General features: G+C 42.0%; 1 protein-coding gene across 6 annotated transcripts in view; it reads left to right on the plus strand.

The window, feature by feature from the left end:
- Positions 1 to 1,360: 1,360 nt before the first annotated feature.
- ralgps2 (Ral GEF with PH domain and SH3 binding motif 2) overlaps positions 1,361 to 17,518 on the plus strand; it is a 567,568-nt gene continuing 551,410 nt past the window's right edge. For 4 of the 6 annotated variants that reach the window (XM_072274317.1, XM_072274321.1, XM_072274322.1 and 1 more), the window contains exon 1: positions 1,587 to 1,604. The gene's annotated coding sequence lies outside the window, so the exon portion shown is untranslated. Of the gene's footprint in view, positions 1,605 to 17,518 lie in introns of all 6 variants that reach the window. The other 2 variants (XM_072274320.1, XM_072274319.1) reach the window with 1 other exon arrangement.

Raw genomic sequence — 17,518 nt, forward strand, 5'->3', positions numbered from 1 at the left:
CGTCTCTGCCGCATCTATTCCCAGGATAACGCTTTTCTTTCCAGGACATCAGAGAGTCCTTCTTCTTTAAAGAACGGAGTTCCCTTCCTCCTCCAATGATGCTGTCCTCAGCCGCATCTCAATTTCCCGGACATCCAGCCTCACCCCATTTTCCCACTGTCTTAACAGGGATATAATTCCTCTTGTCCTCACCTACCACCCATGACCATCCAACATATAATTCTCCGCAACTTCCACCATCTTCAACGGGACCCTATCACCAATTACATCTTTACCTAGCCCTGATTCAGCGTCATCCCTCCGCGATTTCCTTGTCCATTCGTTCCCCCCCCCCCCCCCCCCAATCTCCCTCCTGGCACATACTCCTGCAAGCAACAGAAATGCTACACTTACCCGTACACTTCCTCCCTTACCTCCAGTCAGGTCCCCAAACCGCCCTTCCAGAAGAGGTAATACTTCACATATAAATCTATTGGGGTCGTCTACTGTATCCGGTGTTCCTGCTGCAGCGGCTTCTACATCCGTGAGGCCCGACGTAGATTAGGGACCGCTTTGTCGAGCACCTCGGATCCATCTGTAAAAAGCGGCATTTCTCCGTGGCTAACAATTCAATTCATATCCTCATTTCTGTTCCGACATGAAGGTCCATGGCCTCGTCTTATGCCACAATGAGGCTACTTTCAGACTTGAGAAGCAACATCTCATATTCTGTCTGGGTAGCCTGCATACTTTATTCATTTCCATAGATACTGCCTGACCTGCTGAGTCCCGAAAGCATTTCGTGTGTGTTGCCCTTCTATTTAATTTTATCGTTGTTTGCCATCCCTTTCGGTGCAGTTTTGAGTTGTGATCCGTCCACTACTGCCATTGTGTGCAACATTTCCCATGCGAGGTGATATCAATATTGTTTCAAGCTGTGTTGGGTTCTTGTGGTTGCCGTTTCATGGGTCTCCACGACACAAAAATAAAACAAATGTATCGGAAGGAAACATTGGGCTTCCCCTTCCAGAATTATGCAAGGCTAGAATATTGTATTGCAGAAGTGTTGAAATGACTGTTTACTAATTTGCAAGCCGAAAAGGAGCGTGATATAGTTGCAGCGAGCGACGGAGTGGTGCAGTACTGCAGTGGTATGAATCACCCTAGTGGGACCCGATCTGGAAAAAAAATTGGGCGGGAGCCGCGCGTATTTGGACCACCGTATCAATGCAGGGAAAAGGAACAGGTGGCCGTGCACGCCGGCTTTCAATCGGTGATCTGCTCACGCTCGCTCTCCCTCCCTCCTCCCCAGACGCGCATGGTTCGCGGCCGCGGGGCGTGCCCGCGCAGAACGCGGAGGGCGGGGGGAGGGGGAGAGGAAGCGCGTGCGGACTGTTGTCATTTGGTCGTGCGCGCCTTGTCCCTGTTGAGCGAGCGAGCGAACGGACGGACAGATGAACCGCCTTTTTGCAAGATAATGCTCGCGGCGATTGCTTGATTCCTCCCGGTGGCAGCAACAAGAAGAAGAGCTGTATAGACCGGGGTTGGGATGTTTCAGAGGGTGTCAGTGTCAGCGGCGGCAGCGCCTGGCTTCTCCGCGCAGCGTCGATCCGGACACGATACAGGTCGGTCCGCGCTCCCTCAGTAGCTTAGAATCCTCTTTCCAGAAAAAAATGAGTTCACCGATCGCTTCCCGCTGCCCGCCGGCCTTCGGGCTCAGGCTTTCTTGGCGTGTGGCGGCTCTGCAGTAAACGGCCGAGCCGGCTTGGGCCGGAGCCTATTGTCAGCGGAGATCGGCGGCGGAGCAAGCCTTGCTCGTCCCGGCTGGCAACCGGAGGCAGGCTCTCCCTCTGGGGGATTGTCGCCGCACCGCATAGTGGACGGGCGCCCGAGCGAAGGTAGCCGCAGGACTGAATGACAGCTTGCAGTCTGCTCGGTGCCTGCCTATCTGTCCTCCCCGCCGCCCTGCTTTAGCTAAGTTGAACTTGCCATTAAGCATGTATAGCCCTGGTCATTTACTCCTGGTCTCTGCCATATGTGGAAATTAATACTTTCTCTCCCCCTTATACCACATTTTATGGAATTTATATTTTATGCCATTGGGGTGGACGGGGAACGCCATGGGGGAGAGACCTAATTGGAGTTTGATGTCGCACGGCGGTGGATGGAGTTGTCATTATATGTGTTTTGTGTCTACATCTTCACATTGGTCAACAACCCCCTTTATGCTGCAATGTGCTGGCCCTTGTTTCGCTTAAGGTCTGCCAAAGTAAATGTGATTTAGTTTTTGTTGCTATTGCTTCCACGTAACATTCCTGGCTTCATTTCTGAAAATACAGTTGTTACGACGACAATGTTTTCATGACGGATTCGATTCCATTAATCAAGTTGGATGCAGTAGGAATTGAAATATTAGGTTTCCGTCGCAGCCGGTACTTGATATTGTGATCTTCCAATTCAAAAATTGACTAAACGCTCGCATGAGAAAAGCAAGAAAATAAGCAGAAACATCGTGTTTGTGAAATCAATTCCATATTCATAACATGTTTTTGTTTTGTTTATATTATTTCAAACCAGTAACAATGGTGACAGTCCTTGAGAGAGATTGTACTTTCATCAGTGAACAGTTTCATCAATGAACTGATGAAAAACAAATATAATCTCTCTCAAGGATCGTCGCCAATAGGCTACTGCTGAAATTTTTAAGCAGCTGTACTTTGAATTCCATTGTTTTACCCGTCCATCAGTCTGAACTATAGACAGTTAGGCCTTTTGCATAGAAAAGCCTGTTAGTCCAGTTCTAATGAAAATAATAGACGTTCTGAGCGTCAGGGGTGGGGTGGGGTGGGGTGGGGTGGGGGGGAGAGGAAATTAAGGTTGATGATTGGGTGTGCAATTTTCTCAAAACTCTGTCTAAAAATCTGTTCAACCACTTTAAGCTTTTAAGTACTGGAGGACTTCAACAATATAATCCTGCATTTAGCTGCAGTTGCATGTCAGACACTTCTACCCTTTCTGCCCTTTAGGTTGAGTGCAAATAGCACTGAAATTTAGGGGATTTATGGATGCTTTCTGCAAAAACGTACAGCATTCATGTTTATGTAATTATGTTATTTGTTAGTTTAACTGAAGTGAGTTATAGAAAAATGGCATATTTTGTTGCACTTTTAGGTCAAGCACTTAATTATTCCACTAAAGTAATGAGAACTTTTAATTATCAAAGGTGATTGTTTTTGGTTTTAGTTTTAAATTGAAGTTCTATCAAAAAGAACTTTTTAAAAAATCAATAAGATGTTGAGAACAGGAGTTCACAAGATGTATTAGCTATTTTATCTCTTAAACACAGCAACATTTGAGTTAGTCACTTAACCTCATTTGCTGTTTTTGGGACCTATCAAAAAGAAAAATAGTTACATTTCTCTGGAAAATAACAGCAATTACATAAAATGATTGTTTGGCTGCAAGATGCAATTTAAATACTAATAAAAATAGAAAATACTGAAAGCACTTACAGGGCAGACAACATCTGTGGAAATATGAAGACTGTAAGACAGGAGCAGAATCGAGCTATTTGTCTCATTGAGTCTGCACTGCCATTCACCATAGCTGATTTATTTTCCTTCTCATCCCTTTTCTGCCTTCTCCCTGTAATCCATGACACCCTTACTAATCCGGAACCTATCAGTCTCTGCTTTAAGTGTACCCAATGACTTGGACTCTGCAGCAGTCTGTGGTAATGAATTCCATAGATTCACCACCCCCTGGCTAAAGAAATTCCTCCTCATCTCTACTCTGAAGGGATATCCTTGTATTCTGAACCTCTGGTCCTTGACTCTCCCAACTATCAGAAGCATCCTCTGCATGTCCACTCTATTTAGGTCTTACAGTAATTTGTAGGTTTCAATGCGATCACTCCCTTTCCCCCTCCCCTATTCTTCTGAAATCAAGTGAGAACAGGCCTAGAACCATCAGCTGCTCCTTATCTTTTCATTCTTCGGATTATTCTTGTATGCCTCTTATAGACCATTTCCAATGGCAGCACATCCTTTCTTAGATATGGGTCCAAAACTGTTCTCAGTACTCCAAATGTGGTCTTCCTAATGCCTTATAAATATTCAATATTTACAGTCTTGCTTTTATATTCTAGTCCTCTTGAAATTAATGCTAATATTGCATTGCCTTCCTTCCACCGACTCAATCTGCAAGTTGACCTTTAAGGAATCCTGCATGAGGACTCCCAAGTTCCTTTGCGCGTCTGATTTTTTTGAATTTTCAACCTGTTTGGAAAATAATCTACATCTTTATTCCTTCTACCAAGATACATGACCATACACTTCCCGACATTGTATTCCATCTAAAATTTCTTTGCCCATTCTCCTAATCTGTCCGAGTCATTCTGCAGCCTTCCTGCTTCCTCATCACTATCTGTATTTCCACCTATATTTGTATTATTTGCAAACTTGGCCACAAAGCCATCAATTCTGGTTTGCAGATCATTAACATACAACGTGAGAAGTAGAGTATGAAACAACGTCCATCGACTCTCCTTTGTCCATATTGCATTTTATTTCCTCAAAGAATTCCAACAGGTTTGTCAGGTAAGATTCGCCCTTAAAACCATGCTGACTTCTGCCTCCAAGTACCCTGTAATCTCATCTTTAATAATGGACACTAACCTCTTGCCAACCATTGGAGTCAAGCAAACTGGTCTATATGTTCATGTTTTTTTTGCCTCCATCTCTTCTTCAAGAGTGGACGGACATGTGCAATTTTCTGCTCTTTGAGAACCATTCCAGAATCTTGCAATATATGCAAGTTTCTCCTTCCTTCAAAACTTTGGAATTTCATGATTGGTAACTTTTTGTTCCTGAAGATAAAGTGGTTTAACAAAATCTGTCATTGCCTGTTCATTTACTAAAAGGAAGTTTTGTTTCAGTTGTAGAGGAGAATTAATTATATGCATGAAATTATGTTAAATACTGCAAGATTTATTTTGTTCACAGACGAGTTCTGAGTAGCAGTCAAGTAACTGAGAAAATGTTTACATATAAAAGAAGATCATGTTATCTTCTATGCAGTGCATAAAATTATATTTGGCTTTGCTTCAATTTAGTTTGTTTATAGAATATTAGTAGGTTCATGAATTAAACTTGTTTACATAAGATTGGGTTTTACTAACGAAATTAAACATGTCTCTTTTTTGCTTGCTGTTGAAACTGGAAATTCATAATTCATTTCCTCTTCAGGAAGCAGAGATTTAAACAAAATATTGAATTGCCCATTTAGAATTATCGATGTAAGTTGTGTATTTTGTGCGGTGCCTTTGAGAGTGTGCTTCAAAAATAGAGGAAATAGGATCAAGGATTATGGAAACTTGGGTAAGCTTTAATAAGGCTCTTAAATGACAGTATGGCTGAGAAAGGAAATGTTTAAAGAGTGGCATTTTAATATTCAGAAGTCATATGCATTAAGGGATTGGGGTGGAGGAGGGTGAAGAAACCAGTTATAGCAAATGGAACATGTTTGGGCAATGGATTTTGTAATATAGTTAGACTAAAGTTACTTTGAGGTGAGGTCATGAAGACATTTAAAAAGGCAAGATTAAATTTGAGCCATTCAAAGACTAGAAGTTAAAGTCTTTGAGGATGTAGATGACTGGTATAGTTAGGATATGAACAGTGGAGTTGGAGTAAGCTACTTACAGCAAATGAAGAATAGTAGCTGATTAGGGGATCATTTAAAAGTTCACCTTTTACTCCTTTTGCCCCTGTGATCCCTTTGCATCTCAGAAACTTGTTTTTCTCCCTTTTGTTTTGAGCATTCTCTCTGAATGCTTATTCATTTCTCTCACCAATGACAGCTGCCCTTTCCATGGCACATGGTCATGTACAGTTGAAGTCAGAAGTTTACATACACCTTAGCCAATACATTTAATCTCAGTTTTTCACAATTCCTGACATTTAATCCTAGAAAACATTCCCTGTCTTAGGTTGTTAGGATCACTATTTCAAGAATGTGAAATGTCAGAATAATAGTAGAGAGAATGATTTATTTCAGCTTTTATTTCTTTCATCACTTTCCCAGTGGGTCAGAAGTTTACATACACTTCGTTAGTATTTGGTAGCATTGCCTTTAAATTGTTTAACTTGGGTCAAACGTTTTGGGTAGCCTTCCACAAGCTTCTCACAATAAGTTGCTGGAGTTTTGTTTCATTCCTCCAGACAGAACTGGTGTAACATGCTTGCTTGCACATGTTTTTTTCAGTTCTGCCCACAAATCTTCTATCGGATTGAGGTCAGGGCTTTGTGATGGCCACTCCAATACCTTGACTTTGTTGTCCTGAAGCAATTTTGCCACAACTTTGGAGGTTTGCTTGGGGTCATTGTCCATTTGGAAGACCCATTTGCGACTGGGTTTTAACTTGGCTGGTGTCTTGAGATGTTGCTTCAATAAAACCACATAATTTTCCTTCCTCATGATGCCATCTATTTTGTGAAGTGCACCAGTCCCTCCTGCAGCAAAGCACCACCACAACATGATGCTGCCATGCCCATGCTTCATAATTGGGATGGTGTTCTTCGGCTTGCAAGCCTCACCCTTTTTCCTCCAAACATAACGCTGGCCATTATGGCCAAACAGTTCAATTTTTGTTTCATCAGACCAGAGAACATTTCTCCAAAAAGTAAGATCTTTGTCCCCATGTTCTGGCTTGCAAACTGTAGTCTGGCTTTTTAATGGCGGTTTTGGAGCAGTGGCTGCTTCCTTGCTGAGCAGCTTTTCAGGTTATGTCGATATAGGGCTCGTTTTACTGCGAATATAGATACTTGTTTCCTCCAGCATCTTCACAAGGTCCTTTGCTGTTGTTCTAGGATTGATTTGCACTTTTCGCGCCAAAGTACGTTCATCTCTAGGAGTCAGAATGCGTCTCCTTCCTGAACTGTATGATGACTGCGTGGTCCCATGGTGTCTATAGTTGTGTACTATTGTTTGTACAGACGAATGTGGTACCTTCAGGCGTTTGGAAATTTCTCCCAAGGATGAACCAGACTTGGCATCATTTTCAGACCTCAATCCGATAGAAGATTTGTGTGCGAGCAAGGAGGCCTACAAACCTGACTCAGTTACCCCAGTTCTGTCTGGAGGAATGAAACAAAATTCCAGCAACTTATTGTGAGAAGCTTGTGGAAGGCTACCCAAAACGTTTGACCCAAATTATACGATGTAAAGGCAATGTTACCAAATATTAACAAAGTGTATGTAAACTTCTGACCCACTGGGAAAGTGATGAAAGAAATAAAAGCTGAAACAAATCATTCTCTCTACTATTATTCTGACATTTCACATTCTTAAAATAAAGTATTGATCCTAACTGACCTAAGACAGGGAATGCTTTCTAGAATTAAATGTCAGGAATTGTGAAAAACTGAGTTTAAATATATTTGGCTAAGGTGTATGCAAACTTCTGACTTCAACTGTACCTGCAGGAGGTACTGCACCTCCCCTACTCCTCTTCATTTCCACTGCCAATGAGCTCAAAACACTTAACATTTTTGATGTGCTGCTTTCTGTTTAGAGCATAGTATTATCTCCTCAAAATGCAGACTTTTTGTATTGGAATAATCAAAGCTGATTGGATGATATCTACAAATTGTCTTGCCACCAGCTTCTAAGCTTGACCCTAAACTGAAAATAACTTGGAAAATGTGTAGCTCAAGTGTTTTATAGTTGAGTTGAGTTAGTCTTCGATCTTGGTAATCCATTTGCAAATGTTTCGTCACCATACAAGGAGACATCATCTGTGTACTCCAAATGCTTGGCTTTTATATACTTATCAATCAGTTGGTCATCATTACCGAAGCTCAGTTGTGACATGGGGAGAGGGGCTCACCATTAACTGTTTTCTGTTCTACTCATCTTTGATCTTTCTGTCATTGGCTTCTCATCTTGTTCTAATGAGGCTCAATGTAAACCTGAAAACAGCATTTCATTTATTAATTAGGCATAAACCTGCTGAGCTCAATACTGTATTGAGTTTCAGGTAATGAATGTTTCCAATTTTTTTTATTTGAAATTTCCAGTATCTGTAAGATTTTGCTTTCATAATTATTAAAAATATTTGGACGTGGAGCTAACACAGACATAGATGAAACTACCTATTGCCAAGAAGACTGAGGTGGATGATGTTACAAAGATTGAATTTAGCAGAATTTGCAAGAGCCTCATCTTGGGATACCAAACGTGTGGAGATTATGGCAGGCAGAGAGTCTGTTGGATGGCAGCAAAAAGAGATTGTGGTAGAGCCCAAGACCGTGACTTTACTGTTCCAAAATTTTAGCAAGAAGATGATTGTTTTTCTTCCTAAACTTGAAAGTCTGACTTTGGGAACAAGGAGCACAGATAGATTCAATGTTCACTCTATACACATGAAAGCTTATTTCACATCTGTGGGTGATGTTGCCAAGAGTCAGTACCTAGATAAGAAAGGATAAGACCAAGAATATAATGGGCTCTTCTGTTCAGTGATGCCCTTGGGTGTCTGTAAGGAATGCAGTAAGAAGCCAATAAGGAATGGAATATGTTCTTTGATCTGGACAGTATCAAAGATCTTTAAAAGTGAATGTGCTGTTTTGTTGTTTTAGAGGCTGCAAATAATTTGATGTATGAGGGACTGGAGTATTATTTGTGGATTTACGATAATCTCACTAGTATTGGAGTAGATGGTTTTTCTGAGTTGGAGCAAAATTTTGTAAGGAATATATAATCAAAAGTGCTGTTTTGAAAGAAGGAAGAACCACCAGAGAGAGGGCCATTTACAGTGTCTGTTGAGAAGAAGTAAAGTTGTGTGGTTATCAATTTAGTTGGTTGGGTTTTGAAAGAACTGAAAGCATCTTATTGTTGACTGACCAGTTTATCATCAATAACTTCAACCCATAATTTTCTGCATCTATATTAAGTCTTAAACTTACTTCAGTGGAAATTGTATCGGTATCATAGTGTAGTGTGGAGGAGCAGAGGGATCTGGGGGTACATGTCCACAGATCCCTGAAAGTTGCCTCACAGGTGGATAGGGTAGTTAAGAAAGCTTATGGGGTGTTAGCTTTCATAAGTCGAGGGATAGAGTTTAAGAGTCGCGATGTAATGATGCAGCTCTATAAAACTCTGGTTAGGCCACACTTGGAGTACTGTGTCCAGTTCTGGTCGGCTCACTATAGGAAGGATGTGGAAGCATTGGAAAGGGTACAGAGGGGATTTACCAGGATGCTGCCTGGTTTAGAGAATATACATTATGATCAGAGATTAAGGGAGCTAGGGCTTTACTCTTTGGAGAGGAGGATGAGAGGAGACATGATAGAGGTATACAAGATAAGAGGAATAGATAGAGTGGATAGCCAGCACCTCTTCCCTGGGGCACCACTGCTCAATACAAGAGGACATGGCTTTAAGGTAATGGGTGGGAAGTTCAAGGGGGATATTAGAGGAAGGTTTTTTACTCAGAGAGTGGTTGGTGCGTGGAATGCACTGCCTGAGTCAGTGGTGGAGGCAGATACACTAGTGAAGTTTAAGAGACTACTAGACAGGTATATGGAGGAATTTAAGGTGGGGGCTTATATGGGAGGCAAGGTTTGAGGGTCAGCACAACATTGTGGGCTGAAGGGCATGTACTGTGCTGTACTTTTCTATGTTCTATCATAGTGTCTTCTGTTGTTGCTCATGCACAACATCATAAGAGTATAAATAAAAGAGTTAGCATGCTTTGGAACATTATTGATCTTGAGCTTCACTCTTTTTTAATCCAAACTCCATATGCCTTAATACTTTTAGTATTCAAAAATCTACCAATGTTGGTCTTAAGATCAACAATTTAGAATTCACTGCTCTTTGAAGTAAAGAATTTAGTAGATCTACAACTGTTTGGGTCAAGAAATTTCTCTGCCTTGCAATCCAGTCACACAGATGGGCCCTTTGGCCTACTAAGTTTGCACAGGTCATCACCTATGGTCAGTCGATGTCAATCCCATGTTATTCTCCACATGCTTCCTTCTGTCACTGATCTCCAACCCAATCCCCCATCCTTCATTTCCCCTTCCAGGTTCTGCAATTTACTTACATTCTAAAGAGCAATTTTCTGCGGTTCTTACTTGTTTGTGAGCAATTGTTTTGTGCAATTTTACTATAGCCTTGAATTTTTAAAGCCCTAATTACCCTTATCAGAGTAAGAAGAATATTGTTTTATTTTATGACTACCTGTATATACTTGCACTGTCAAGTTTTTTTTATATTTGCACCTCAAAGTCTCTTTTTTCCCACCTTTTAAGATCTTTCCATTATTATAAGTTTTTTACATTTTTATCCTTAAAAACTTACTTTACTTTACAACTTCCACTTGTATATCTTGATCTTTCTTGGTCTTTCCTAATCCTTGCTATTTTCATCTCTGTTGCCAAATTTAAAGCTCTTTATGCCTTATTCAAATTATATTTTAAAATTTAAATAGGAAGAACAAAAATGGTTTTCAGCACAAACAGGAGAAAATCTGAAGATGCTGGAAATCCAAAGCTGGAGGAACTCAGCAGGCCAGGCAGCATCTATGGAAAAGAGTTGAGATCCCCAGGACTGCATGGGGTTTTTCGTACAAAGCTTTGAGTATGTCATTGCCTACCCTTTGCCTGTGTTAACATTCCGTAAGAGTCTTATTTCTATGAACACCTGTCATAATTATCCATCTTTTCCTGTTGCCCCATCAGCATTTGTGTTATGATATTTTAGCCTACTTCTGAATTTCTGTAAGAACATTTTGTTGAGAAAGTTATATTTGAGTTCACTTTATCCAATTGATACTCTTTTTTAATTTAAAATTAAACATTCTTGATAATTTGCTTTTAGGACATCCATATTCTGTTCCCTTATTACTGTTCAGTTTCCTAAAAGTTTATGGTTTGTACACATGTGACCTCTGATGCAGAGAGGAAGGAATGTAGAAGATTGTTAGCATGCATTGTAGTGTGTTCATTTTTTTTTTGCAGAAACAATAAATTCCTGGAAATTTTCTTTAAATTGTTGGCACAGTGAATTTTAAATGTAGATTATTTAATCAGGTTTGCAAAATCATGGAATTAAATGGCACATATTTATACCAGTTATCTTTAACTTCCCAGTTTCCCAATGGGGCAGGTGGTGGGGGGCTTGTTGGTGGTGATAAGCTTCTTAGGTTCCTCCACTGACTGGTTAAGAAATTTTGGTTTTGAGCATCTCTAAATGGAGAAAAAAAATTAATGTGTTACCAATTAGAGCAGGCATTGTTTTTTGACGTGATATTGAGCAAACCAAATCCAAGATTGGACAACTTTAAGTTCAAAGGAATCTAAGATTTCTATTTGGATAGAGTAAAGTTCATTTACGGGATGTGGGTGTCACCAGCTGAGCCAGCATTTATTGCCCATCCCTAGTTGCCCTTGAGAAGGTGGTGATGAGCTGCCTTCTTGAACCACTGCAGTCCCTGAGATGTAGGTACACACACACACTGCTGTTAGGGAGGGATTTCCATGATTTTGACCCTGCGACATTAAGGAATGGCGATATGTTTCCAAGGCCAGATGGTGAGTGACTTGGAGGGTAATTTCCAAATGGTGGTGTTCCCAGATACCTGCTGTTCTTGTCCATCTAGATGCTAGTGGCTGTGGGTCTGGAAGGTGCTGCCTTAGAAACTTGGTGTGTTTTTGCAGTGCATCTTGTAGATGTACTATTTGGTGTGTTTTTGCAGTGCATCTTGTAGATAGTACATACACACTGCTGCAACTATCCTTCATGGTGGAGGGATTGGATGTTTGTGGAAGGGGTACCAATCATGTGGACTGCCTTGTACTGGATGGTGTCAAGCTTCTTGAGTATTGATGGAGCTGCACTCATCTAGGTGCATGGCGAGTATTCCATTACACTCCTCACCTTAGCCTTGTACATGGTAGATAGGCTTTAGGGAGTCACAAAATGAGTTACACACTGCAGGATTCCTAGCTTTTGACCTGCTCTGATAGCCACGGTTCAGTTTCCTGTCAATGGTAACCCCCCCAGGATGTTGATAGTAGGGGATTCAATGATAAGTGGTGCCACTGAATGTCTAGAGATGATGGTTAGAGCCTCTCTTGTAGGAGATGGTCATTGCCTGACACTTTTGTTGCTCGAATGTTACTTGCCATGTGTCAGCCCAAGCCTAGGTATTATCCAGGTCCAGCTATATTTGGGTATGAACTGCGGAGTCACGAATGGTGCAGAACATTGTGCAGTCGTCTGCGAACATCGTCACTTCTGACCTTGTGATAGAAGGAAGGTCATCGACGAAGCAGCTGAAGATGGTTGGTCCTCAGACACTTCCCTGAGGAACTCCTGCAGTGATATCCTGAGGATGAGATGATTGATCTCCAACCACCACAACCATCTTCCTTTGTGTCAGGTATGATTCCAACCAGCAGAGGATTTTCCGCCTAATTGCCATTGATTCCATTTTAGCTAGAGCAACTTGATGTCATACTCAGTCAAATGCTGCCTTGATGCTGAAGCTGTCACTCTTACTTCACCTCTGGTATTTAGCTCTTTGGTCCATGTTTGGACCGAGGATGTAATGAGGTCAGGAGCTGAGCAGCCTTGACAGAACCCAAACTGGGCATCCGAAAGCAGATTATTGCCGAGTAGGTGCTGCATGATAGCACTGTTGATGACCCCTTCCGTTACTTTGCTGATGATTGAGAGTAGGCTGATAGGGCTGTAATTGGCTGTGTTGGACTTGTCCTGTTTTTTGTGTACAGGTCATACCTGGGCAATTTTCCACAATGCCAGGTAAATGCTGGTGGTGTAGCTGTACTGGAACAGCTTCGCTAGTGGCGTGGCAAGTTCTGGAGCACAAGTATTCAGGACTATTGCTGGGATTTTGTCTGGGTCCATAACCTTCGCAGTATCCAGTACTTTCAGCCATTTCTTGATATCACATGGAGTGAATCAGAGTGCATGCTGACATTTGGGATGCTGGGGTCTTCAGGAGGAGGTAGAGCTGGATTATCTACTCGGCACTTCCGACTGAAGATTGTTGCAAATGCTTCAGCTTTATCTTTTGCACAGGTGCACTGGGCTCCTCTATCATTGAGATGAGGATATTTGTGGAGCCTCCTCCAGTGAGTTGTTTCATTGTCCACCACCATTCACAGCTGGATGTGGCAGGACTACAGAGCTTAGATCTGATCTGTTGGTTGTGGGATCACTTAGCTCTATTATTTGCTGCTAATGGTGTTTGGCATGCAAGTAGTCCTGTACTGTGGCTTCACTACGGTGACGCCCTATATTCAGGTACTGTATGCCTGATGTAGCTTGTGGCATCCCTTCCTGCACTCTTCATTGAATCAGGGTTGATCCCCTGGCCTGGTGGTAATGTTAGAGTGGGGGATATGCTGGACCATGAGATTATAAATTGCAGTTGAGTACAATTCTGCTGCTGCTGATGGCCCACAGCACCTCCTGGATGCCCAGTCTTAAGCTGCTAGATCTATTCAAAGTCCATCCCATTTAGCCCGGTGGTAGTGACTCAAGTTCAAGTCACTTTTATTGTCATTTCAACCATAACTGCTGGTACAGTACACAGTAAAAACGAAACAACGTTCCTCCAGGACCATGGTGTTACATGAAACAACACAAAACTACACTAGACTACCTGAAACAACACAAAACTACATTAGACTTCAGACCTACATGAGACTACATAAAGTGCCCAAAACAGTGCAAGACAGTGCAATAATTAACAAACAAGACCATAGGCACAGTAAAGGACAAATGGCAATATAATAATAAATGATGTACAGTGGCATGCAAAAGTTTGGGCACCCCGGTCAAAATTTCTGTTATTGTGACTAGTTAAGTGAGTAGAAGATGAACTGATCTCCAAAAGTCATAAAGTTAAAGATGAAACATTCTTTTCAACATTTTAAGCAAGATTAGTGTATTATTTTTGTTTTGTACAATTTCAGAGTGGAGAAAAGGAAAGGAGCACCATGCAAAAGTTTGGGCACCCCAAGAGATTTGTGCTCTCAGGTAACTTTTACCAAGGTCTCAGACCTTTATTAGCTTGTTAGGGCTATGGCTTGTCCACAGTCATCGTTGGGAAAGGCCAGGTGATGAAAATTTCAAAGCTTTATAAATATCCTGACTCCTCAAACCTTGTCCCAACAATCAACAACCATGGGCTCCTCTAAACAGCTGCCTAGCACTCTGAAAATTAAAATAAATGATGCCCACAAAGCAGGAGAAGGCTATAAGAAGACAGCAAAGCGTTTTCAGGTAGCCTTTTCCTCAGTTCGTAACGTAATTAAGAAATGGCAGTTAACAGGACTGGTGGAGGTCAAGTTGAGGCCTGGAAGACCGAGAAAACTTTCCGAGAAAACTGCTCGAAAGAGAGCTGCTAGAAAGGCAAATCAAAACCTCCGTTTGACTGCAAAAGACCTTGAGGAAGATTTAGCAGACTCTGGAGTGGCGGTGCACTTTCTACTGTGCAGCGACACCTGGACAAATATGACCTTCATGGAAGAGTCATCAGAAGAAAACCTTTCCTGTGTCCTCTACCACAAAATTCAGCGTCAAGTTTGCAAAGGAACGTCTAAACAAGGCTGATGCATTTTGGAAACAAGTCCTGTGGACTGATGAAGTTAAAATAGAACTTTTTGGCCGCAATGAGCAAAGGTATATATGGAGAAAAAAGGGTGCAGAATTTCATGAAAAGAACACCTCTCCAACTGTTAAGCACAAGGGTAGATCGATTATGCTTTGGGCTTGTGTTGCAGCCAGTGGCATGGGGAACATTTCACTGGTAGAGGGAAGAATGAATTCATTTAAACACCAGCAAATTCTGGAAGCAAACATCACACCGTCTGTAAAAAAGCTGAAGATGAAAAGAGGATGGCTTCTACAGCAGAATAATGATCTTAAAAACACCTCAAAATCCACAATAGACTACCTCAAGAGGCGCAAGCTGTAGGTTTTGCCATGGCCCTCACAATCCCCTGACCTAAACATCATTGAATCTGTGGATAGACCTCAAAAGAGCAGTGCACGCAAGGCGGCCCAAGAATCTCACAGAACTAGAGGCCTTTTGCAAGGAAGAATGGGCGAAAATCCCTCAAACAAGAATTGAAAGACTCTTAAGGCTGATTTATACTTGTGCGTAGTAGCTTACGTCATAGCCTACGCAAGTGGGCTACGCCAGTGTGAATATTTATACTTGTGCGTTGGTGTGTCTGTGTCACTCTGCAATTCACCGCCGAAACTCAACACAAAGGAACTCAGACTTCAAACAATGACGACTGAAACTGAAGGAGGGTGAATTTTCTGTGCTTGTCCGGCCACTGAGAGACATGAACGAGAAAATGCGTTTCAAATACTTTCGGATGTCGGCAGGTAGATTTGATGATTTGGTTCATCATCTCCAACCATTTATTTTGTATCAGTGTACGCACAGTATACTCAGAGACTGGCACTCACCATTCGAGTTTTAGCTTTAGGTGGAAGTCAACAGGCTGTAGCAGCTGGCTACAAACCGGTGTCAAACACAGGGTCCTCCATAATTTCGGAGGTCTGTAAAGCTTTATAGAAAGCATTGCAGCCAGAGTTCCTTCCCTGTCCTTCAGTTGCCCAGTGGCAAACTATTGCAGCATAGGAGGAAGTGCGATGCTACCAAGTGGACCAATCACAGTTGTTGCGGTCTGTGACGCTGCGATGTGTAGTTACATTTTGGGAGAGGTGTGCGTACAGTGTAGGGTACGCCACATTTGACGCAGAAGTATAAATCAGCCTTTAGCTGGCTACAGAAAGCATTTACAAGCTGTGATACTTGCCAAAGGGGGTGTTATTAAGTACTGACCTTGCAGGGTGCCCAAACTTTTGCCTCAGGCCCTTTTCCTTTTTTGTTATTTTGAAACTGTAAAAGATGGGAATAAAAACGTAATCTTAAAATGTTAAAGAAATGTGTCATTTTTAACTTTATGCCTTTTGGAAATCAGTTCATCTTTTACTTGCTTAGCTATTCACAGTAACAGAAATTTTGACCAGGGGTGCCCAAACTTTTGCATGCTACTGTAAATGTTAAATGTAAACAATGTTTTAGCAGGAATTGAGAAAGAAATGGGCAAAAATTACAAAGGGAGTGGAGTGGTATTCAGTTGAATGTGTGTGTGTATGTGTAGGTTGGTGTCAGACTGGACTCTGGGAATTGAGTCTAATGGCTTGAGGGAAGAAACTGTTACACAGTCTGCTCATGAGAGCTCGAATGCTTTGGTACCTTTTGCCAGATGGCAGGAGGGAGAAGAGTTTGTATGAGGGGTGTGTGGAGTCCTTCACAATCCTGTTAGCTTTGTGGATGCAGTATGTGGTATAAATGTCTGTAATGGGGGGAAGAGAGACCCGGATGATCCCTTCAGCTGACCTCACTATCCGCTCCAGGGTCTTGCGATCTGAGACGGTGCAATTTCCGAACCAGGCAGTAGTGGGTTTCTTCAATGTGGAAACGGGATAATGTCTCCACAAATACTGTATGTTGGTCACTTCTACCAATGTTGTCGTGGACAGATGCTTCCGTGGCAGGCAGGTTGTTGAGAATGAGGTTGTGTGTTTTTTTCCCCCCCCATGTTGGTTCCCTCACCACCTGCTGTAGTTCCAGTCTAGTAGCTATGTCCAGTAGGACCCGACCAGCTCGGTCTGTGGTGGTACTACCAAGCCACTCATGGTGATGGATATTGAAGTACATTCTGTGCCCTTGCCACCCTCAATGCCTCCTCCAAGTGCTGCTCAACATGGAGAAATACTGATTCATCAGCTGAGGGAGGACAGTCCCTGGTAATCAGCAGGAGGTTTTCTTGCCCATGTTTAACTTGGTGCTATGAGACTTCATGGGGTCCATAGTTGATGTTGAAAGTTGTCAGGGCAACTCCCTCTCTATTGTATAGCACTGTGCCACAACCCCTGCTAGGTCTATCCTGCCGGTGAGACAGTACATACCCAGAATTGGTGATGGAGTCTGGAATGTTAACTGTAAGGTCTGATTCTGTCAGTATAACTCTGTCAGGCTGTCTGTGAGATTGCCCTCCCAACTTTGGCACAAGTCCCCGGATGCTAGTAAGGAGATCGTTTCGACAGGGGCATAGTTTCGTGGTCATCAGATATTTTTATTGAATTCAAATTCACCATCTGCCATGGTGGGATTCAAACTCATGTCCCCAGTGTATAACTGGCTCTCTCGATTACTGATCCAGTGGTAATTACCACTATGGCAATCAATCTTTATTTAAGTTGCACTTAAAGCATTTACAAACCTCATTTCCAGAAAAGTTGGGATACTTTCCAAAATGCAATAAAAACAAAAATCTATGATATGTTAATTCATGTGAATCTTTATTTAACTGACAAAAGTACAAAGAAAAGGTTTTCAATAGGTTTACTGACCAACTTAATTGTATTTTGTGAACATACACATTTAGAATTTGATGGCTGCAACACACTCAACAAAAGT

The sequence above is a fragment of the Mobula birostris genome, chromosome 12 (assembly GCF_030028105.1).
Source record: "Mobula birostris isolate sMobBir1 chromosome 12, sMobBir1.hap1, whole genome shotgun sequence".
Classification (NCBI taxonomy): domain Eukaryota; kingdom Metazoa; phylum Chordata; class Chondrichthyes; order Myliobatiformes; family Myliobatidae; genus Mobula; species Mobula birostris.